General features: G+C 47.0%; 1 long non-coding RNA gene across 1 annotated transcript in view; it reads left to right on the forward strand.

The window, feature by feature from the left end:
* The window catches only part of LOC311440942, a 35,215-nt gene that overhangs the window by 1,909 nt on the left and 10,220 nt on the right, over window positions 1-23,086 (forward strand). The gene's annotated exons all lie outside the window — the stretch shown is intronic.

Below are 23,086 nucleotides of genomic sequence, written 5' to 3' on the forward strand. Positions count from 1 at the left end.
CCCTGATTCTGTTTCCCGCTTTGCTGCATCTTCTCAGCCACAATTATTACATACATGCTTAGGGACTCTGCTAGAAGGGAATGGGAAGTTTGTTATATTAGCACCAGGTCTTAAATTTGACGCATGTTTTACTCGAGATGAAAGAGCATCTTTCTCGTCACTTGTTAAGACATTTCAAAGCAGTATGTTACTAAGGGAAGCTTTGTATGAGCTAAAACTTACTGTTCATAAATCTTTTATGACTCAACGTGTGAAATCAGGACAAAATTTAATCACGGTGCCGCACCATTACATGGCGCATAAGCACAGAAGGAGCAGTATGAAAATTGAGTTGCAGTAGCTAGAAGAAACACGTTTGCAGTTGTTGCCTGAATTGGTGTGTGTCTGTATGAAACACAGCTCATTTATTTGGAAGGGAAGAACCCTGCTTCTCTCACTGATGTTAATGGCTTAGGATTAGGCAAGTAATACAGTTGGATCTCATGATGATAAGAAGAGGCTTCTGTGCTGTCTGCCAAGCGAACAGAAACACTCTCCACAGGCTGCAGGGTAAATATTTTTTGTGGACTTGAATTACAGTACCAGAAAAGGCAGCAAATCAAATGGCATCGCCTTGCAGGAGATCTCACCACCCAGTGAGTGATGAGAAAGTAACTTTCTGGTGAGAAATATCCTGTCTCTGTACCTCTAAACATACCAAGCACCAACAAGAGGAACATATTTACAAAGCTTTCCCCCATCTTATGTTTCTGGTAGACAAGATGCTTCTTGCTTTTAGTATAACTGGCAGTTATACTAAACTGTTATGGCACAGGAAGTCTTTATTGCTTAAAGAAAGAGTGAGTATGTGAGATGTTGCAAAATCCACCTTTATATGTAGTGTTGTGCAGACCTAATTTAGCTTTTCTGGATTTTTTTTTTCCTTCCTTCCGTCTTTCCTTCCTTATCCCACCCAGTCTCTTCCAGTTTCCTGCTTCTACTTTATTTATAGCTAAATGTAATAGGTGGGCTTAAAGGAAGGGCCTCAGCGATCAGTTAGTGCAAATTTACCTGAATTACCGAAAGTCATAATTCTGTTATCATACAGATAACAGAGTAGATGCGTAAATGTATTTGACTCCTCGGAGAGCTGTGCAGCATCCCAGAAAACAATTTTAGCAAACACGTGCGAGTCCATTCACAACCACCAGCTGACAGATTCATGTAATATACTTTTAGACGTTGCCTGCACTGGGGATTTTTGCTGCCTTCACGGCTTTTGGCCAGCTAGGAAGGAGATCTGTACTGGGATAACCTCCAAGGCAAAGCCTGCTGTCAGCAGCAGTTTGCAAAGAGGCAGCTTACCTTGGTTTCACGCTGGCATTACTTAGATACGCTCCTAATCATAATGACAATATTTAACTCTATTACTGTGCTTTTAAGATGGGTATCTAACACCTCACAGGGAGATGGGGTGGTATCCCTGGCTCCTCAGCACATAGTAGTTCTTACACTGCTGCTAAGTGTAGTGGGACTAGCAGGGCAAACAGGAAGGTGAGCAGATCTCGTGGTGTTGATGTGTCTCCTCCAGAAAGCCCAGTTGTTATTCCGGTGTCCAAAGGGAACAGGAGCTGAACCATGACTGGTTTTCCTTCAGCAGCTGAGTACCTGCTGCTCTCCCAAATACAAAAGTGAGGTTTCACACTGTTTCTCTTGAATGGAAGCAGCAGGACGTGAGTGTGGAAAGAGTGGAGCAGCATGGTAAGGGCAACACAACCAAAAGGAGAGAACAGCTGACTCCAGGGGCGGATCAGATTTGTCCCCTCTGCTTCACTGCCTGGGTTTGTTTTCAGCTCTTCAACTCAGACCGTCCCGTGGGTCTTACAATACATCTCTGCAGCTCTGGGCTGAGAAAAGGAACCTATTGCAAGGGGCTTGTTCATTCTTCCTGAAACAGCCTTCACAAGCTATGGAAAATTGAGGCTGAGGCTGAACTGTAAAAGAAGCTGAAAGCACTAAGATGCAGAAATGCAGAGTGAAACCATTCTGTAGAGTAAAATTTGGAACAGCGCCCTGGAAAAATCTATAATTATGACTAATCCATTTTTTATGTGTGTGGTTCCAGGTAAATTACTTTTAAAGATAATTTCCCTACCTATATTGGTTACAATTCTTTACTGTCATTTTAGATAAATGGCACGCTGACGTGCGAGCCCGGTATCAGACGAGCTGCAGTGACAGAACTATTTCTGATGCCAAGTGGCCCAAGCTGAGCTGCTGGGGGAGCAGAGCAACAATACAAACAGGATATTCAGTGTCAAGCCACAGTGGCACCCTGAGGGACCCACCCAGAGGCAGGCACTTGAATGCAGACTCTATCCTCCAGCCAAGTTAGCTGAGGAAACTTGGCATAATGGCAGGCTGTAAGCTCAGCTTGTGCAGGGGCAAACACGCGCAGGCACATTTTGGAAGTGGAAACAATCCGGAATGGAAACTTCAGATATTCCTGAAGCACTGAACAAGTCTGGGAGGTACCACAGAGCTGTAAACGATAGCCTTTGGGTGCTTTTATTTTGTCAAATTGTCCCCACCGTGTTTGCCAGTCCCTTCTCATGATCCCTCCCATCCTGCGATAGACACTGAAGTTAACACACTGCTGGAGGGAGGGGAGTGGTGGTAAATCACACTCCTTGTGTGCCAGCTCCATGGCTGGTGCCATACAAATCCAGTCACTTAGAGGCTTTGCAGTCCTTATCAGTAGAGCTGGGCATAGGAAGGAGCAGGAATTCAGCTCAAACAAGGAACAGACCGTGGAGAGGAAGAGGGTGGAGGTTGCTTAGGCAGGTAGGAAACAAGGCAGTGGATCCAACACCATAGGGTACATTCAGTTTACAGGGTATAGGTAAGGGCAGGGCGGTGTGGCAGCAGTGCTTGTAGGAACACGCGGTGCTGTGAGGGTGACGGCTGTTTTCGGTGGTGTGTGTGTGTCTGCGAGCCAGTTGGCAGCTCCCTGATGCAGGCTGTGATGTGGTGCAGTGCGATAGAGCAACCGGGAACTCCTTGCTGGCCCTCTGCCCGGTGCAGATTCCTTTTGAATTATGCTTTGACCTTTAAAACAGGACCTGCTTCTGTAGTTTCTCATTGTCTAAGCTCTGCGCTGAAGCTTGAGAAATCGGCTGTAGACACAGCAGGTAGGAAGGAGGATGCTGAGGGAGAGCCACCAAATGGGCCCGAGGGGTGAGGGAGAGCTTCACAGCAGCACAGGCCTGGTGGCACCGGGCTTAAATCAGCACAGAAGACTGACGGGCAACTGGAGGACAGCCTGGGCTCTGGCCTGGGAGGCAGCAGCCCCTCTGTGCCGGACGAAGGCCTTGCTGCTGCTTTTAGGGATCCGCAGGGGGCTGCAGGAGAGGTGCAAGTGCGTGGTGAAGGTTCAAACGCATGGCTTAGGTTCAGAAAAATCAAGAGGTTCTTCAAGGCTGTGAGAGCCTAAAGTCTTGGATTCCTCCTGCCTCATCTGCCTGCTGGCACTCGCAGCCCTGTTGTCCCTTTAATGATGCACTTGATCTGTCGGTGACTCATTTGAAGCCTCTCTTATCTCCACCAGAGAGGTGCTTCAGGGCTGAGTCGCACCCACGGACCAGCTCGGTTACTGCACGGTGTTATTAGCTGCTCTTTTCGCTCCTAGGGTGCTCCCAGCCTTTGATCTGTTCCCATATCGCAGCAGAAACTCCCTCCCCGCCACAAGGTTTTGTTTTAATGCTGCGTTGCGTTGTGCAAGGCCATCGGCACTGCAGGAATGCTGCAGCCTCTGCTGCCTGCTCGCTGTGCTCACAAACAGATCCGTGTGTTCATGTGTGAGATCAGCTCTGGTTGATTTCCCCAATATCCTCAAATCTATTAATCATATTCCTCAGTATCCAACAAGCCTCAAATAATCAGTGAAAGTCGCTCTCCATTCTCCTGCAGCGTTTTACTACAAGGTGGCAATTTCCACCAGGCACCCAAGCAGCCTACAAGTAATGTGGATTTACAATGACGTGGTTAGCTCTTCCCTTCCTTCTCCCTGATGCATTTCCCTGCCTGTTTGTTGCTGTTACAAAACCGTGGGGCAGGAGCTGTTTGCTCCATCCATGCAGCAGCTGCTGTCGTGCACCCCGACCAGTCTGTAAATCCGGATGTTACTGGGCAGTGATGAATCCTGCCCGGCAGCAGAAAGTCTCCTTTTGCTGGTCAGGCTGGATCTTATTTAATTTGAGGTTGGTTCCATCAAAGCTAGAGACCTCGATGGGAAGAATGGTGCTGTCTGTGCAGCGGGACTGATGAGACTTTGTTTTGCCTCTTTCACAGTGGGTTTCTTGTTAAGCTGACCATCCTGCCTGATGCTGGAGACGTCAGAGAGGCCAGACAGGAGAGACTCCCTTCCTGAGAACATGGGGCTCTGCTGCCCAGCACAGCACAAGCGTCCAGCAGAGTTTTTCTGGTAGCTGACTCATTCAGACACGTGGCTGCCTTCCACACAGGTTTTCTGGTGCCCAGTAGCTGAGCTCACACCGCAGCCTCAGTTGTAGCCTCGCTGCATCGTTGAGGTTGACTGAACAAAATATATTGGGTAGCTTATTTTCATTATATCTGTCAGTGCTCAGGAGCTCTAAGACCTCTATTCGTGTGTCAAATTTGGCTGCAGATGAAGAAGTTATCGGGGCATGGGGCAGTAGGTGACAAAAACAAGCAGCACATTAGTTGAAACCATATTTGCCTAAAATCAGCTCAAACCCTAATAGTGTTGTAAGCAAGGCCAGTGGCAGCATCTGAGCCATTTCTGCTGGATCAGATGCCCTAGCAAAGCCTTCCTGACCTGTAGGATTTTGGGGCAGAAGGTGGCATGAGAAACACGTGCCATCCCACAGCCCGTGGAGCAGTCAGTCCCTGCTGTCGTGCTGTGGCTCAGTGATCCAGCTCGTTTCATCTGTATGGTCAAGGAAGGATCTTGCTAGGCTATGGGGTGGAGGATGTGCTCCCTACACCTTGGGCATGCACTACAGGGAGGGCTGTGGCTGTGGTATTTGTCTCCTCTGGGGTCTGCCAAGTGGCACAGCCCTAACACTGCGGGGTCTGACCACAGGTGGCTGATCTTAATATGGTTTAATAATGACAAATCGCTCTCCTTCCACTGGCCAGGTTGGCTGCATTTTATTTCTGTCTCAGCACCTCTCCTCTCTCCCACGTTGTGATCTGTGCAGAGCTGTGTGGTGAGTTAAAAGCTCTGTCTGGTGTGTGGGCAGGAGAAAGGCTACAGCCTGGTGCTGAAAACGCATGAGATGTGGTCCAGGCTCCCGGGGGAGAATGAGGCAGGGATTAGAGATGCAAGTCTTGTGCTGTGTTCATGAGACTTGCCAGCCTGTTTCCCAGATTCATGACTCCTGATCCTTCACTGTGTCTCAGGCCCGGCCTGCAGGCACTGGCTGTCCGTGTCCTGGGGCTTGCGCCAGACTTTAATTGTCTCTGTTGGTGTGATGGATGCTGGAAGGGAGGGCAGCCTGCAGAAGGGTGGTGTTTCACTGCTGCTGCTCTTGCTGGGAATTCCTTTATTGGAAGTTACTGGCATTTGCCCTCTTGTGAAACATGTAGGTGAGCTATTTATAAATGCACAGATCCCACATCTCTAGCTCGTACTCAAATTTAAGGATAAGCCCCACAGCGAGGGGAGAATTTGTCCAGGACTGCAAAGCAGCTCAGTGGCAGAGTTGAAAATAATTCGCAGAGATACAGCTACTTGCATTCATCATTTTTCTCCTGCAAAGTGCGATTTTCTTTGCTCTTTATAGCACGGGGTTTCTTGTACAGCAAGATTAACCTAGCTGGATTTCCAGCATCTCTGATTGTCTTTTACCTTTTCACGCATGGATTTGCTGATGACCAGTAACAGGAAAGCTTCTAAGCCCGTCCTCAGTGGGAACACGATTCTTCTGCCTGACTTGCACTTTTCGTGAAGCCGAGGGCATTTAGCTACCTTTGAGGCCTGCACCCCAGTGTTGGGTTGGCCAAAGGACCCAAGCAGGATGAGGCAGACATGGATGCTCCCCAAATGAAGAGCATGAGCCTAACTGCTGTAGAAACAAGAGTTTTTTTGCCTCTTTCACGGAGAATCTGACAGCTCCTGGCGTGCTGGCTGTATCTGCAGGACACACTGCCCTCTTTTGGCCCTATGTGGGCTCTGGAAATGAGCTGAGAAACTCGCTTTTCGCATGTCCTTTCAGGGGCCTTGTGGGGGAATCTGATTTGTGATGGGATTTACAAAGTCAGGCAGCGTTACAGACTCTGTAGGCAATTCCAGGGACCTCATGAGAGGGTTTATGTGGAATTTCAGCATGAAATCAATTGTGAGAAAAATAACCTGCTACTGGTTTTATTATCTGCAACACAAGCAATGTAAGCATCTGCAGAAACCTGCTGTCTGGGTTCTTGAACACATGCTGGAAGACTTTCCTCTAGTTTCCCTTGTAGATGAGAGCTTGATGTACATGTTGGAAAATCGTCATTATGATATAAAAGTTTCAGGGAATTTCCGTTTCCAGATGTCATGGAGTTGTAGGAGAAATCCAGGAACAGAGAACTGGTTTGAAAGAGACATCTCTGCCTTGATCTCAGCGGTGCCCTTTGGGGTTATGTGGGCTCAGAACCTGTCCCTGGCTGTTGAATGAGTGATTTAGTGTGAAGCTGAGCTTTGAGCTGTGCAGTACTGGTATTTTAATACATGGGATGTGGGATTTTAATACATGGGATGTAATGGTTTCACATCTGTACTTTCTTGCTACTTGTTGTGCTTGTGTGGATTATTTCATTCTGGCAGCATCTGACATTGCTCACTCTTTTTAACGTCCTGGAGAACCTCATTAATCTGATCTGTTCCTTTTCTGGATTAGTGAAAATCCATCATACAGCAAGACGGGGGGACAAGGAACATTTAGTTGTTTTTCAGAGCGATTGTGTCTTTTTGTTTTGTCTTTTGTCAAACGATGGTTGTCAGCAAGAAAACCCAGCGTGACTTGTTCCCACATGCTCTTGAAGGAGCAACAGATGGAAATCGTGCTTGGGTCAGAGCGTCCCAGAACAGAGAGAGTCCTGGGGCTTCACGTGTCAATGGATATCTCGTCGTTTGTGGGAATGCACGTGGAGCCACAAAGCTAGGTCAAAAAATCAAAACAAAACAAAAAGATGCTGTGATCCCAAACATCTCACCTAGTTCGTGCCTTGCACGAGGGCTCTGCTCTCAGCCAGGCTTTTGCTAAGATTCTGGGGAATCTTTAGGAATCCATTGTCCTGGGGTGCAGGACACCTGCTGAGTGCTCTGCCAGGTGTTCCTTCTTATGCTCTTAAAAGAAAATAAATCAGCCCTGCTCCGCAGTGCCCCAGCCTGACAACTCACATCTGGCACGTGGGATCAGTGAGCAGGAGAGAAGCCCCGTGCCCGTCTCAAGAGCTTGCTTTTTTATCTCAGGCCATAGTCCACCCCTGGCATTTTCAGCCTGTGGACCACCAGAAGACAGATTATGGTGGGAGGGTGGGTGGCAGGGGGGGGAACCTTCCCACGAAAATAAATCAGCACAGGTTTGCCTCCATGGGAAGAAATCTCCCTGCCTCTGGTCCTCCATCCCTCCTTTTGGGGGATGTAGATGCCACCACCGTGGTTTGTGGCATCTTTTTGGGGAGCACAGCGAACGCTCACATGTATCAGCGGCCTGCTTACTGTGTTGTTTTCCTTAGAACCAAAATAAAAAGGAAAAGCTGGCAAAACAGCCAAAGGGTTTTATATTTTTGTGTTTTTCCAATGCAAGAAGCTGGTTTTTGAAGCCATCCTTGGCTCGCCATTGGCCAGCTGCACGAAATGCTTTGACCCGTAGCAGCTGGCCCTGGGCTGGCGGGGAGCAGCCTGGGCAAGCCCGCGGGTACCCCAGGAAGTCGGGAGCAGGAGCGTGAGCGGGCACGGCAAACATTTGCTCACGCTTCGGCTTGACCGAAAACATACCCTGACCCTAGAGCTGCAGGCAAGGTGAAAATGACTTCGCAACTGTTGTTTATCCACTTGGATTACTCACTCCTAATTAGAAGATGGGGAGATGAGCACCTTGTGTTGGTCTGGGCTGACTGCGAAGGAAGGCAGGCTGTCTGCCACCAGGGGACACTGTAGGATCGCCTATAATCCACCTGCCCTGGGCTGGCCTTCGTGTTTTGGCTCAGCCTCCCTCCACCAGCCTGTGTTGAGCTCCTTGTCCTTGGCGCTCCTTGTCCTTGGCACTCCTTGCTCTGGCACTTGGTTTCTTGGTTTCTTCTTGTTCCCTGCATCGCCGGCGAGGCGTTTGCCTGGGGTGATTTGATCGTGCAAGGTCACCGCAGTATTTTGGGTTTCTTTCTGTCTCCCCTTCCCTGAGGCAGGTAGCAGGCATGGCAGCTTGCTGGGAGCATGCAAGGACCCGTGTGGGCCTGCAACGCTTGGCACGCTTGGGACAAGAGGCATAAGCCAGGCACAGCCCGTCCTGAAGTTTGGGAGTGCTCAGAATGGAGATTTGGGTTTGGAAGATTAAGTTCAGTCTGGATGCAGAGCACCCCAGTTCCCCTGGGTAAAAAATGTCCTCTCTCTGTTCTCCATACTAAGAATGATGTGTAAGGTTCATGGATTTTGAAGTTAGTGCCCTGATACTTTGTGCAATAAGAAAGATGCATTGTTAATTCCTTGAAATTAAAAATAAATAAATTGTTACCAGGTTGCTTTTTCAGTTGGAAAGAAAAATTCTTAAAGGAGCCTGAATAGGTGAGCGTATGAGTGAGGCTGCTTCGACTCAGAGAGGTTATGGGATGAGTTTCCTTCTAGAGGGGAAGCTTCCCTGCATTTGAGGATCCTCCATGGTACCGGGAATGTTCTGATCTGCAGCACTGCCTGAGGATCGAGGCAGGGGTGTTATCATCTACCAACGTGTCCTTCAGTGCTAACTCACCTATTTAGAGGAAACACAGAGCTGGATCTCTCCTTGTCATTTTGCATAGCTGCCTTGCATTCAAAAAGTGCAGCTGAGAGTCTGGCCTGTCGTGCACACACAGGGCTTTCTTTTGTGCAGCGCTGTTTCAGGAAACAACTTGACCAAGTGCTCATACCGCTCCGGACAGAAAGCTCACACTTGTGTTTAAAGCATTTAAAAAAGGGGACAGCAATTTTTGAAGTGAATAGTAAAAACGGGCTGGCAGTCAAGCGATGTTTAAGGATGGCTGCAGTGTAGGCAGTGATCCCTTGCAGTACGTCAGGAGGCAGCAGTCTGTGTTCTCTACGTTACAGTGAGCAGCAAATGCCTGCGTTTCAGCCAGGCCATCCTGTGCTGATTATGATTGATTGGAATTCCAGGGAAGACTCAAATTCAGTGTGACTCCTCAAAGGGGGGTCACGAAGGGGGATAAGTATGCAGGGATGATAATAATAATTCATTCATGCTTTCTGTTCTTTATGGTGCCTCGTCCCCTGTGATAGCAGAAGCATTTCTGTAATCTAGAGTGTGTCGGAGTGTTCTTGGAACCCTTCTTTCCTGAGGAGTATTCTCTTTGGGAGACTGCTTCAGCTCACTGCGAATGACAGAGCCCCAGATTTCATGTGTGTATGTAGCCTGGGAACTGATAGAGAGAGAAAGAAGGTGCAGAAACTCCTAAGAGAAATCTCCGTGCTCTCCAACATCCCACATTGCTTCCTGAAGTGGCCAAGGAGCAAGGCAGGGCTTCCTGGTTCCCATGGAGGCATGGAAGGGTCTTCATGTCACCCGGGTTTAGGCCAAGTTTTGGAAAAAAACAGGTTCTTCCTTCAGCTGAAGGAGGAAAGTATTCTGACACAAGAATGGGGGCCAGCATTTCACTGCCATCTCATACCCAGAGAGCAAACATGTGGCAAGAGCGGACATGCTTGCATTTTTGGTGAATTACCCAGAGCCTCATCATCTTGCTGTTGATGCAGGGAGACAGCAAGGTCCTGATCTAACACAGCCTGCCAAACCAAAAGGTAAACCTGTGAGCTTTTTTTACTGCAGAGTGAATTTCTGGTGGATCTTCACTTTTACATCATTGGGCTCTGGCTTTTTTGACCCAATAGTAGGTGTCCTAAAGCTGGGTTTACTGTTTCAAAGAACCATGGCTTGCACTGCTCCCGTTTGGATTATTTTCTACGGAGTGTTTTTACTCCATTAGCTCCTTGGTTGATTGGATTCCTAAGCTGAGCATGAAAATTAGGAGTCAGAATGCACTCTTCTGCCCCTGCATCCTCTCTGGTATAGCGGGGTTAGCCAGGAGGAACGGTGGGGTTTTGCCAGTGGAAGGCTGAGGTCTGAATCTAGTTTGGGGTCCACTGATTTCAGAGGATTTCCTCTGGCATTGAATCAGTCCTTGATCCTGACAGGATCATACACCTGCTAATAGGGCTGGCCTGGAGATAAACCTCTGGAGCATCAGCTTGGGGTTAGCAACATGTTGTGGAGCAAGCCCCTTACCCCCCTTTTTTAAGTCATGCTTTTTGTCTGAGTTTACCTCTTGTAAGCATGCTCAATATAGACAAAAGGGGAGACCAGGGCCTTGTGGCTGGGATCTGGTGCTGAGAAGCAGGAGGACACCAGTGGTCTGCTTTCATGGAGAGAGCATGTAGGAGCTCTTGTGCCTCAGTTTCCCCCTTTGCAAAGCAGGTTACAATTTTCAAGATGCCTCCTGCAGGGTGGCAGTGGAGTCTCCCCGTCCCGCTGGGCCCCAGCAGCTCAGCTTCTGCAGTAAGATGTGATTTAAATTATTTAGGGTGTTGTCATGTGATCAGAACTGATGGAGTTCCTGTGGCTTAACAAGTTGCCATCTGTTATCAGCCCCATTATGAATTATGCATTAGCTTAAATCAAAGCTGAAGCCAAAACAGTTCAAGCAAAGTCCTCATCCCAGTGATATCGTAAATCTGTCCGTAGAGCTGTTCGTGCTGGAGCCAAAGCTCTGCAGCCGTATGACAGAGCACGCTGGGCCAGCACAAGCTCTCTGCTGGTTCAAACCATGCTGGTGGAGCTGTGTGGCAGGGTTTATGCTGGGCCAGGTGTGCTCTGCCATCCTGGTGTATGGTCGTCGTGATGGTGAGAACACCACGGCTTGTGTCCTGGCTCAGTCAGCAGAAATGAGACCATGGGCCCGCGCCACAGAGGCCCAAAGGCCTTGAGGTCGTTTGGCCGTGGAAGTGCTGCTGAAGAAGGCATGGTGACCACATAGTGAGTTACCAGCTAACTCTGTGTGGGGCTGTGTGAAGCTGCTGGCCCTGAAAGTGCCGTGAGCCCTACACATGCAGGCAGAGATGTCAGAGTGGCTGCTTGCAGTGGGACGCTCCCAGCCCACCTCAGACGTTCACCCCAGTCCTCAGGCCTGGGAGCAGTGCGGCATCAGGGCACAATCCCCTCATGTCCCATCATCTCCCGAGCCAATCTCACAGGCCAGGCTCTCTTGGCTTGTGATCTATGAAGGCGAGGTGCCCAGGGGCAGGCCTGGCTGTGCCTGCTCTTCTGGAGCTGCCTCAATTCCCGTGTGCATGCCGGGCAGCGCACTGGGTCAGCACCATGGTTCTGACGCCGAGGCAGGCTGCTCGGTAGCAGAGATCACAGCCTGTCAAATGAACATTTCTCTCTGGGAACAGGCAGCAGAGATTACCGTGCCTAAATCAGGACTTCATTGGTGAATGTGCTTAGCAGGGAAGGCAGAAAATTCATGGCGTTTGCTGAAGCCAAGTGCTCTCACATGGGTTGCATGGCAGTCCTGAGGAGGATCCGTGAGCCAAACAGGATGAGTTGGCAGGAACGAACACCTCCTGGCATCGGCCGTGGTTGCAGTGATAATTCCTGTTTGGATTTGGGGCCATAAATCGTGCTGTGGCTGCAAGAACGCTTCCAGTGGCTCCAGCTTTATCCCCGTGTTCAGAGGTGTTTATTTACGGCTGGAGGGCGGTTGTTCCATCAGCTTTGGCTGGCACAAAGGCTGACTCTATGACTCCTGCTTTCTGCTCTTGGCTATCTGAGGGCAAAATCCTTTGGATTCAGTGGGAATTACTCACACAATGTCCCTGCTAGAAATAGAACCATGTCCTTCCTCTTTAAAATAAGGCCAAATTCTCTGTCTTCAGCGCGATGTGCTAAGCTCTTCCTGTGGGAGACAGCCAGCCTGTTTTCTCACCCAAATTCACAAGAGTCTTTATCCCTCGCTGTTTTACAGAGGGCTGAATAGTCTCTTCAACTGAGACAGGAACTGAGAGTCTTTCTTAACCTCCTTTGCAAAGAGGAAGGTGGGTAGCAAAGCTCCCAGCAGGAAAATAGTGCTACCATTATGGCTTCTGCAAAGCGAGGTGCTCAGATCGCAGGTCTTTGCTCACATTTTGTCCCAGTGGCTTTGCAGTCTGAAGATAAAGAAAAAGAATGGTAAAGATGCTGGGCAACAGCGAATTAGGAAGGAAGGACTAACAAAACAAAAGAGAATTTAGTGTGGACCACCAGGATGGGAGAAAAGTGAGACAATTTCTTGGCCAAAGTCTCAAATTGCCCCAATCCACAGGGCGTTGTGCCTGTGAGGCTGGGAGGGGGTAGTTAGGCAACTTCATCCTTGATCTTGCAAAGGCAAAATTGTTGGACAAAGGGATTTTATTAGATATATTGTAGTTGGAGCCTCGTAAAGCGTTTGATACAGGGTATTACAAGCTCTTGCCCGCAGTCTGAAATTGTTTGTCTTGTCTTGGATAGCAGCTCCGTCATGTGGATCTGTAGAGGTCTGACAGCTTATTCCTGCTGAGGGTATAGCTGGGGTAGAATTCACTGCTGAGAATTTACTAATCAACTGGGTTGAAATCAGAGCTGAAAGTGAGATGAGTTAAATAATTTTGCTTCTGCCTGCATATTAAAGAAGAAAGTCTGCTCACCGCAGGCCAGAGGAGAAGGAGGGAGGTTGTGGAGGAGCCTGCCAAAACTGCAGAGGTATGGGAGGATTAGTGAGCTGTACGGGAGGACTTGGCATACTTGGTAGGAAATGGGGTATGGCACTGAAGCCCATTGCTCGGGAGCAAGACTGCTGCTGGGGAAGCAGCCTTGGTGGCCAAATCAGTCCTTAAGCCTCTGTATAATTGGACTCGGTGGATTCTGGCTAAAATTTCACTACAGGCAGGCCGTGAGATTTTGCCCAATAGTTCCGCAGAAGAAGGAATTACTCCACCTTGTAATAGATGTGAACCAATTGTGGCTCAATACAAGATTTTCTTTCAGAGCTGACCACTCGTGATCCGAGCAGTCCAGTTCTGATGACTTTACCATTGATGCATAGTCCATGCTGAGCTCTTATTCCTGGAGACACACGTCCATGCAGGTCATTCACATACTGCGGACAGTTCAGGAAGGAACATGCACGCCTCACCAGTGTTTTTCTCTGTCCGAACAGCATCCAGTAAAGCTCAGACCATCTGGCTGGAGAATAGAAGTGCTTTGTTCATCCTTTTCCCTGACTCTGGGTGAGTTTCCACCTGCAGCACTGGCAGTGCTGGAGAACAGTCAGCATTGTGAGAATGGAAGGGCTAAACCTGAACCAATCCTGCAGCCGTCAGTTTGGCTTGCTGCTTGTGTGACTGGAGAAGGATGAAAGGTTTCCTCGTCTGATTTCCACACAGTTTGCATCAAGTGCTGCCTGTGCCCTTCTCAGCAGCCACCAGTGAGGAAATTGCAGCTTACTGCTGCTCTTCGGTGCGTTTTGCTCAAGGTATGGCTTTTTATATTGTTTTACGTGGCATCTGGCAGTCTGATCATCTGCAGCATCTGCTGATAGTGATGTGAATCCATGACTTAGGGATTAGAGTATTTTAAATGAAGGCTAGTCAAAGAATGTACAAAGCTGGTCAGAGTATAACCTTTGCTTCACTGGCAGTAATGCTAACCGGGGACTTTTTCAGTGTGAAAACCTTTCAGTTGAAATCTCTTGATCCAGGCAGTTGGTTCGGAGCATGATCTTATCCTGCAGCATCAAACTTGTGTACTCTTGGCACTGCCTACCAGGTTCTGAGCATTACCTACAACTCGTTGTCCTCTGTCTTGTCTTGTGTGTGCTGCAGAGGCTGAGTTCACGTGGTGGAAAGCAGAGCTCTGTTCTTCCTCTCTTCAGTCCCTGTGCAGCTCCACTAATTGTAGTGACATTATTCCTAGGTTACACCAGACTTGGGCTTGCTGTTTTTTGATTTGATAGCAAACCAGGGTGAAGAGGAGTGACTGATCACTCTCCAGTCCATTTCAGGAGAGAACTGGATGGTCAAAAGGTTGCTTTAAAAAAAAGCTTGGTTTTCTATCTGCATGTGATTCCATCTGTAAAAAGCTCTCTGTAATCATTAAAGGCTATCCTTCTAGATAGTAGCATACAGTAGAAAAGGCACCGTGCCTTAAGCAAGGAGTAAGCAGCTAGGTTTCAATCACTTACTAAACTTGATCCTTCAGGCAACTCTTTAAGAGTTTTGCATGAACAGAAAAGGAGAAAGTAGAAGGGAGAGTTTGTATTGAAGTCTTCATTTAGTTCCCAAGGCCTAGAGCAAAGCATCAAAACGTGAGTGCCTCATACAAGCTAAGACAGAGAGTAGAATTTCCATTTTATTCCAGATGAGAAGTAGGTCTTGTTATAAAGGGCTTGGGTGACAAAGCTAAATGTACTTTGAGTTTCTACTCCCATCTATTTTTAATTATTCATGTGTAGATTCTTTTGTAGGGTTAACAAGGAATTTGCCAGAAGCTGGCCCGCAGAGGCTTGAGTTGCAGTTTTCCAGCAGACATCCTGAAAAAAAACACTGTCAAAGGCAATCAGCATCCTTGGGGAGGTGGCCTGTTAGCAGGGTGTTTACTAATTGGGATCATTCTGCAGCAGATAATTGTTTGTGACACCCACACTGATTGGACCCACAATATCTTCCCATCCTGCAAATGGTCCGTGACAGTTTTGATGAATATGAAGCTTGGAGTCTGAATAAATCCACGTAAGGAGAAAAATGCTTCCACTGGAAAATACACGTAGAAGGGCAGAGCCCTGCCCTGGGTCAGCCTCCAAGAATAGAGCCACAGGAGCACGCAGAAAAGGAGGCCACTCAGTGGGTCTTGTCAGACTTTCTATTTTTTCCTCTTGCATTTAATTACAAGACTGGGGGAAGGCCAGCCATGCCAAAATAAAAATGGGAGAGGCAGTTTAGTCCTCACAGGACAGGGATGTCCTAACAAAGGACGTTTGGGCTTACTGGGAAACTGCAGATTTATTGAAATATCTCTGGAATGAGTTCAGGCGCAGGTCAGGCCTTCTCACTGGCAGACAATAGCAAAAGTGGTGCAGATGTCCCCAGCAAACAGGCATTGCTCTGGACTTGGGAGCAGAATGTCATGGTTGCAAGCATCATTTTGCAGAAGATCTTTGGCGGTTTTTTTTGTTTTTGTTTCTAGAGCAGTGGACCAAAATGTGCTTTACATTTTTGCTGCGTTTGACAGCCACGTCGATACGGGGTAGAATGAAGAATTCCTCAGCAAGATGCTTTGTTCGGCTGTGATTTGAAGCACCTTGTACCAGATCAGTGCTGTCATAGCCAAACAGAGCAAAGCACTGAACAGGTCCCAGATTACACTCTTTTCTCAACTGGGGCAACATTTCAGCATTTTTTTTTTCTATCTGGATGAATAACTTCATTCTGGCAGATTGCATGTCTAAAAAGCCAATTATGTGTCTGCAGCACTTTAAGTTACAACCAGATCTAGGATCACAGAATTGTAGGATCGTTCTAGCCCAGTCCTCTGCTTAAAGCTCATTTTTCCTCCTGGCCCGAGCATAAATTTTATAGCCAGGCTAAGCTCCATATTGTGTGTTTTCACTTATTTTATAGAAATGTATTTGTCATGCTTTGTCTGGATTGCATCTGTACTGCACCAAGGTGAGCTGGAGATGCAGTGGGTTTTATCTTTGCAGTTGAGAGATCAGAGCTCAAGCTGGATTCCTTCAGGGCCCTATGAATGCACAGCACTTGCCAGATTTCAGGGTGAGGTTGAAGTTGCAGAGCTGATATCAGGCTGTGCATGAATCAATGATATGATCTGGGTTTCCCTGTCTAACTGGTCAATAATATTTTTTCGGTATGTATTTCAAGACTCTAGCAAAAATGGTACTGGACATATATCAGGTCTAAGAATTGCTGATACAGTTCCCCTATCCACTATCTAGATGTTTTGGCTTGAGAAGCAAAAACTTAAGGAAACATTACTCTCTAATAAGCTTTGTCAAACCAAAATAGTCATTAATGCTGATAGGATCAAACCATATGTCTGTCCTGAAATCACAGGGCTAGTAATGGCTAAAACATAGGAGATACCGATGCAAAAGTGTCCCAGTGTGACAGAGTTCATATTCCTGTTCAGAACAAAGGTCAAGTCTTCCTCCTGAGCCAGAAACTATTTCTGGAGACAGAGCTCTCCTTCTGCAATGGCCCTGCTCAGTTCCACAAGCAAATGAAGTTCCAGATGGAAATTGTTGTGGAAAACTACGAGAAGCCATCAAGGTCTGAGCTTTGGAAAAAGAGAAGTCTTTGTATCATCTCTCATCTCTTCCAGATCCTCACTGTTCAGCCTAGTGAGAAGCATCCCATGGAAGGCCAGCTCAGTCTGGACATTTTGATGGTGGAAATTAATTGATTGTAGAATTGATTAATTGATTAATTAATTAATCGATTAATCTTCAAAAACCATAAGAAGTCAGGTGGTGGTACATGATACAACTGCAAATCTGTCTTCCCAGTGGTCGAGTCAAAATGCAAACAGTTCTCTGAAGATCTTCACTGAAGACTGATCTCAACACCTTTGTTGATCTTGTGGTATGCTGTGGTAAAGTCAGAAGACAAGCCAAAACCACAGAGAGGATGAGAAAGTCCTGACTGGAAGTGTCTTGGTGCATTTTAAATTTGTCCCTTGTACATAATGAATGGGGTTAATTAACCATCTCTAAAAATATGTTGAATGTTTCCCCAGTAGTAAAATCGAGGATGGTCTTCTGGGCACGCAGTATCCTGCTGAAACCAGGAGGATCACACAGGAGTGATGTGGTCCAGCTTTCTGGCTCCTATCAGGGATTATGACTGAAAAGGGGTCAAGGAGTCGGTCTCTGAGGCAGAGCACCGGTTACAAGAGATGATCATTTTTATGACTCTTACCAGGGGCAACCCATCTCCTCAAACCCAGCATCCTGCACATTAGCTTAACTCTGATAATCTTCTGGAGCTTTAGCAGATTCACAGGAAAGGGTGAACCTGGAAGGGTTCCTAGAGGCTGTCAAATAAGTATCCAGCATTTCAATTGCAATGAGCTCCAGTGAATCTTCTCTAAATCTGTTTCAAGTTGTTTTTTCGGGGTCAGTGGAACACAGTATAAATCCCAGCTCGCTCAAGTCCTTCAGGCAGAGAATGTGGGAAATACATATGGAAATACTTTTGCCTGGTGTTCTCTGTTCTGTACCCCTCCCAAACGGAACATACATTTGTGTTGCAGTATAAAAGGGGAAAATCTCCAAGCCTGGAGTAATGTATACAATTCAATAATACACGAAATTCAAAGCTGCACATTAATCACATTCATGTTTAACTTTCAGGATTAAAACCCTGCAGGTTGGCTGGCCTTTGTTCTGCTAAGTGGAAGGGGGCATTCCAGCCTCTCCGTGCAGAGTTCAAAAGCTGCCTCGGGGAACAAGTGCAATTGGCTTTATGGGCCTCATTGTATTCTCCCTGCAGGGCATGGTGAGAAGCTACTGCACAGGTTGGCCCCTTATCAGGCTGTTCAAAGGAAGAAAAGTTTGGATAGCAAAGGTTTGGCAGGTCACTGCGAGGGGCTGCTTGCAGGTTCAGGAGGCCAAGACCGGAAAAGCGATGATGCTGCAAGTCTGAATCCAGCTGCATCGGCAGGTCTGGGCAGGGGGAGCAAGTTATACAACTGCCTCTCCTTTCCTTCCGCCACCACCCAGGTTCCAAGGCCCTTGTTTTCATTAGTGTCAGCTCATCTGCAGCTTTTTGCGAGCCACGTTTCGTGTTGGAGTGCTTGTCTCTGATGTGTCCTCGCGTGATGGATTATTTACTGTTCTCAGTGTTACCTTTGTCCAGGATTCACTCACTCATCCAAGTGCTGCAGCTTCCTTGCCTGTGGCTGTTCAGACCCCATTCTCTTTCAGCCTGCTCAAAATGCTGTGATGATACACTTTTATCCTGCCCTTTTCCCAGCCAGCCTGGCTTTCCAGGGCCCCACACAGGAAAATTGAGCCGCAGGGGGCACAGACTTTTTTGCTGCCCTTTGGCAGCCTGCTGCCATAGGAACCTGCCGACTTGTTAATATCTACTCTGGCCTCAGGGGGCTGTGGCTAACTAGAGAATAAATTCCCTTGCAGTATCTGATTTGCATCAGGGTGTTAGTCTTGGGTGATCCAAGCACAGCAAGTTGTGGCAGTAGTGATGGCTGGGAGATGGAAGCAGCTGCAGGTGGACCGGCCTGGGGGCTGGTAGCAGTCCTGCTGTGGCATTGTGAAGGTTAAGAAGATAGCAAAATCCACACTAGAAACCTGGCAAATAGCATTAATCTACAGCATTTTGGCCATTGGGTAATATAAAGTGCATCTACAGAGCTGTAATGACACGTTCTTCAGTTTCTAAATTCCAGTGTATCCTCTTGGGTAAGACCTGCACTTAAGATGTTGTCAGAATGGGGAAATGCTGTGAGCATCCCAAGAGTGCTTACAAACATCCCAGAAGACAGGATATGGGACAGACTTGTTAGAAGTAAACAAATTGGTTGACTCAGTGAGGCTACCCATTGCCAGCAAATGAGCCTGAACTTTGAAGTTAAATGGTCTAAATTCCAGGGAGCCCAAACACTTTACACAGTGGACTGAAATGCCAAATTCTGCAGGCATATCAGAAGTGTAGTCTTGGATTAAGGGCTGTATATACAGCGATGACTTGTTACTGAAGGGTCATCCAAGAACATTTTCTATGCTAAACAGCTTCTGGTGGTGCAAATTATTAATAGTCATGAAAGCAATGGAAGAGTTTGATCCTGTGGGGTCCTTTCTAAAATTTAAGCGAAGAATAAAGATACTTTTTAACAGGGAATGGAATTCACATGCCTGTTAAATCAAATACATCATTCAACCTTGCAGAATTGTAGGCTGACAAGCTGAGCCCACCAGTGAGCCCGATGGTGGAGCATGGCCTGAAAGACTTTCATACAGAACACAAATACAGTGGTGCAGTGGAGGGCACAGTTTTCCAGAAAATACTTTATGCAACAACACAGAATTTAAGTTGCAGTTGTAAAATATATGTTGTTCTTGTAGGGCCACATGGGGGTTTAAATGAAGGAAAGGCAAAGCTCCCACTGACAGGGTTTGGCTCTCGGCAGCCTCAGTTGCGGAAGTCGTTCTGATACGTATTTTGTGCAGAAAGAGGAAAGTTTCCAACCTGTCCAGCTTCGATGCGAACAACTTTTCCTAGTTAGTAAGCAGTGTGCAAACATTTCTGGAAGGATGGGTAATTGAGTAATACCTTGGAGTTTCAGTGAGAAATCACACAAGTGACTTCCCGAACTTATTTCCTGTGCCTCTGCGCTATCCAAGTATATGGCAGAGTACGGAGCTGGCTTTTGGAATTAAGCCCCCAGCCCCCATTTACGGGTTGCATTAACTTGAATTCATTATAAAGCCAGGTGTCTAACTTAGACAATCCACAATGCTTCATAGTTAAGGGATGCCATAAAGAGCAGTGTTTCTTAGGTCACAGTGAAAGCTCAGAGAGGCTCTGTTGACTTAAAAAGGCACGGGATCAGCTTAGCTTGTGATCTGAGGGGTCTGACACACAAGGCAGCATCTGTCAGCTGCCCCGTAATAACTCGCTGTTGGTAGATCCTGACCTTGTGACAATCCGCAATAAATGGAAAATAATTAGAGCTAGTGTTTTTCTCTTTAACTCCTGGGAAAGCTACCCTCGATTTAAAAAATGGTCCCCCAGGGACGTGAGCGTGCATGTGGGCTGAGAGGAGCTGGTGTGTGGTAGTTGCAGTCACTCAGTGTGTCACAGCTCTGTGATCCAGCAGCTCTGCGCTTTCTCTGACTTCTCTCATCTGTTCTCCTACTTCCTTTAAACTGCTGAAGTGTAAGTTTGATGCCTGTATGCCATTTCTTCTCCCTGTTTTCCTGGCTGATGGAGATAAGCTGCGTCCCGTTACCCTAGGGGAACGACACACACACGCTTGGCCTCTTGGTTACGAGTGGTCACGTTTAGCGGTCTGCGAAGTGGAACACAGTTCCCATCCCACAAGGGGCAAACTCAGAAAATAACACTTTTTCAGCCCAGAGGCTGAGAAAACAGAACTCCTATGATTTTTTGTAGAGGAGAGACCAGTGGCTTTTTGCTTTATAGCAGGGCAGGATTTATGGCACCTTCTGGAAAGCTGCGCGGGGCCTACCTTGGATGAGGCTCGGGCCTGAGGCGCCATGGCAGTGCTCTGCCAGAGCAGAAGTGTTCCTGCATCCTAAACGATTAAAACCAGAGCTAGGAATACTCTCTGAGAGAGCCTGAGGTCAATGCGAGGCAATAGGTTATATCTAAAAGGCCTTTTTTCTTAGAAAGCAATGTCTGTTGAAAGGCTCACAGTCTCTCCTCAGTTCATATGGTGGCTACAATCTTTTAGCCACACTGGAAGCAGCCAGATAGTTCGTAAAAAGACTCAGTAACTTAACATGATCTTACTTGTATAGAACTCACTGTTCTTTGATCCAGCTAACTCAGTCCAGGAGGGCTGTAAAAGGAGAGAAATAAAGTGTTTCTAATTAAAAAATTGGAAAAAAAAAAAGGTTTTCAAGAAAAGGAAAAAAAAAACAAAACACAACACAACCGAAGAGTATCGACGTAGAATTATTTAATTTAAAAAGTTTCCTAATTCTCTCCATGTTTCGACATGAAAGGTAGATCTGTGGCCAGCCTGTTAAGCGGAGCCGCTTGGCTACTGGCCCACACACATGGCCAGCAAGCCAACTTCTGCCCTACCTCCTGGCTGCGCCGCATGGCAGGAGCAGGAGCCCTGCAGCACTGGCAGTCGGCGGTCGATATGAAGCCATTATCCCAGCAGCTGGATGTTTGAGTTTGGGAAAGCACAGACAAGTTGTGACTGCATGTAGGACAAGGCTAATTCCAGACCTTTAGGGCCTCGGGAGGGGAGCGACAAGCTCCGAGGTTTTGCAGGTTGTGCGCGTGCTTCTTCTTGTCAGCTTCTTAAGATGACAAATTAGGAGAAAGGTTTTTTTTTTGTTGTTGTTAAATCTTTGGCGGGTGGGGAGGGGGAGAATATATGATATTTTGTAAGTAGGTTTAGGTAAAGGCAAAACTTACTTGATCTCAAGTTTCACTGCAATTTCGATCATTTTCTCTGGCATCTGGTGCCCATTTATAAGGTACAAAATAAGGAATCACTTAAAAGCATGCGCAAGCAAATGTGAAATTTGTGCTAAAACAATGCACTTGGGGATTTTAATACAATAATTGACCCCTTCCTTGTTTGTCTGTCTAATGCTTACTTTGTTCTCTCTAGATCTCACAAGATATTGAATTTACTGGCTAGAGAAGGGCTGCAGAGAAAACAGAAAAATTTGCTGAGAAAGCAGAAGACGTTAGTGGAAAAAATCTTGTTTTCTCTGGGCAAGTAGTACTTATTCTCCTTGTGATCAACACCAGATACTCTCCAGCAATCTTTTTTTGTTTTTCACTCCACCCTGAAAGAGTTCTAACGAGAAATGTTGTGTTTTACTGGTTTTGCAGATTTGATAAAAAAAAATTTGGAGAGGCATACAATCCATTTCAGATAACAGCAGATCAGTACTGAAAACCTTTCACCTCACAAATTCCCAGTTACCAAAGAGATTTACAGACAGTGGTGACAGCCCTAAGCTCTCCTGCTCTTGTACCGCATGCTTGTCATGCTGGAGGCTTTTTATTTCTTGCAGGTAGATCTTAAATTTGTAATGTAAACAAAAGCTGGTGAGTGTTTTGTGGCTGGCAGGCTGGGAGGGAGAAACAACATGCATCTGACTTCTGGACAAGTCATTCAGTACAAAACAAACGGTCAGAACTGCAAAATCCCTGTGCTTTTCTGTGACATGGATGAGGTGAAACCTGCATACCACTAGCGGAGTTTGAAGTGCTTGTTCTTTGGCCCAGAATACACAACTTTTCCTGGAAGCTACGAATTCAGAGTGCTCTCTACGTGTTTGGTCCCACGCCTCAGCGCCAGGAGAGAGCTGCTGGTGTGCTTCCCTGAATTGATCTGAAAGTGGAAACAGGGGCAAGAGCCACGGTTTCAGTGGTGTCTTTTCGGTGGTGCCTCCTCGTCTGCATATGTTGCTCATGTTCAGTCATCCCAGACCCATCTCTTCCAGCCAGATCTCCCTGTTCTGGATGGGACTACTTGAATTAATGAATGCAATGATTTCAGTATTTCCTATTTTAGTTCTTGGACTAATGCTTAGGTCTGCCTCTGCAAAACAGGGCAGAGACTTTTACAGAGCCCTCCAAAAGAACTTGTACCTAGTAGATCCTAAGGCCGTAGCATGAATCAAACCATTAATTTTGATAGACAGACATTCCCAAGATTTTGCCTGCATGACCTTTCCACTCAGCTTTTTTGGCTTCCAGATACACCAAAGCTAGAAACCAAAACGTTTTTGTAGATTTGGTTCCTTGCTTCTCAGTTGCTGAGCAGCTATTTGGATGCTGCTGTATCTGGGCTTTCCCTATGCTAGCAGAACATGCTAGCAGTGTGGCCTCATTCCTATCAGAAAGCGTGCTTTCTGCAGCCTCTTTGTGTCTCAGCCTGCTGGTTTTATCTGTCCCCAGGAGCAAGTGTTCAGCAGAGGAAGGATTGCACAGCCAGGCCCTGATGCAGGACATCCATTTGTCTTGCTTGGAAATCCTGAGTTTTGAGGTCTGGTAATTAAGTGTTTCATTAAGCCTGACGCTGTGGTGGAGCCTGGAAAAGTATGT

Source organism: Aythya ferina (assembly GCF_964211825.1).
Source record: "Aythya ferina genome assembly, chromosome: 8".
Classification (NCBI taxonomy): domain Eukaryota; kingdom Metazoa; phylum Chordata; class Aves; order Anseriformes; family Anatidae; genus Aythya; species Aythya ferina.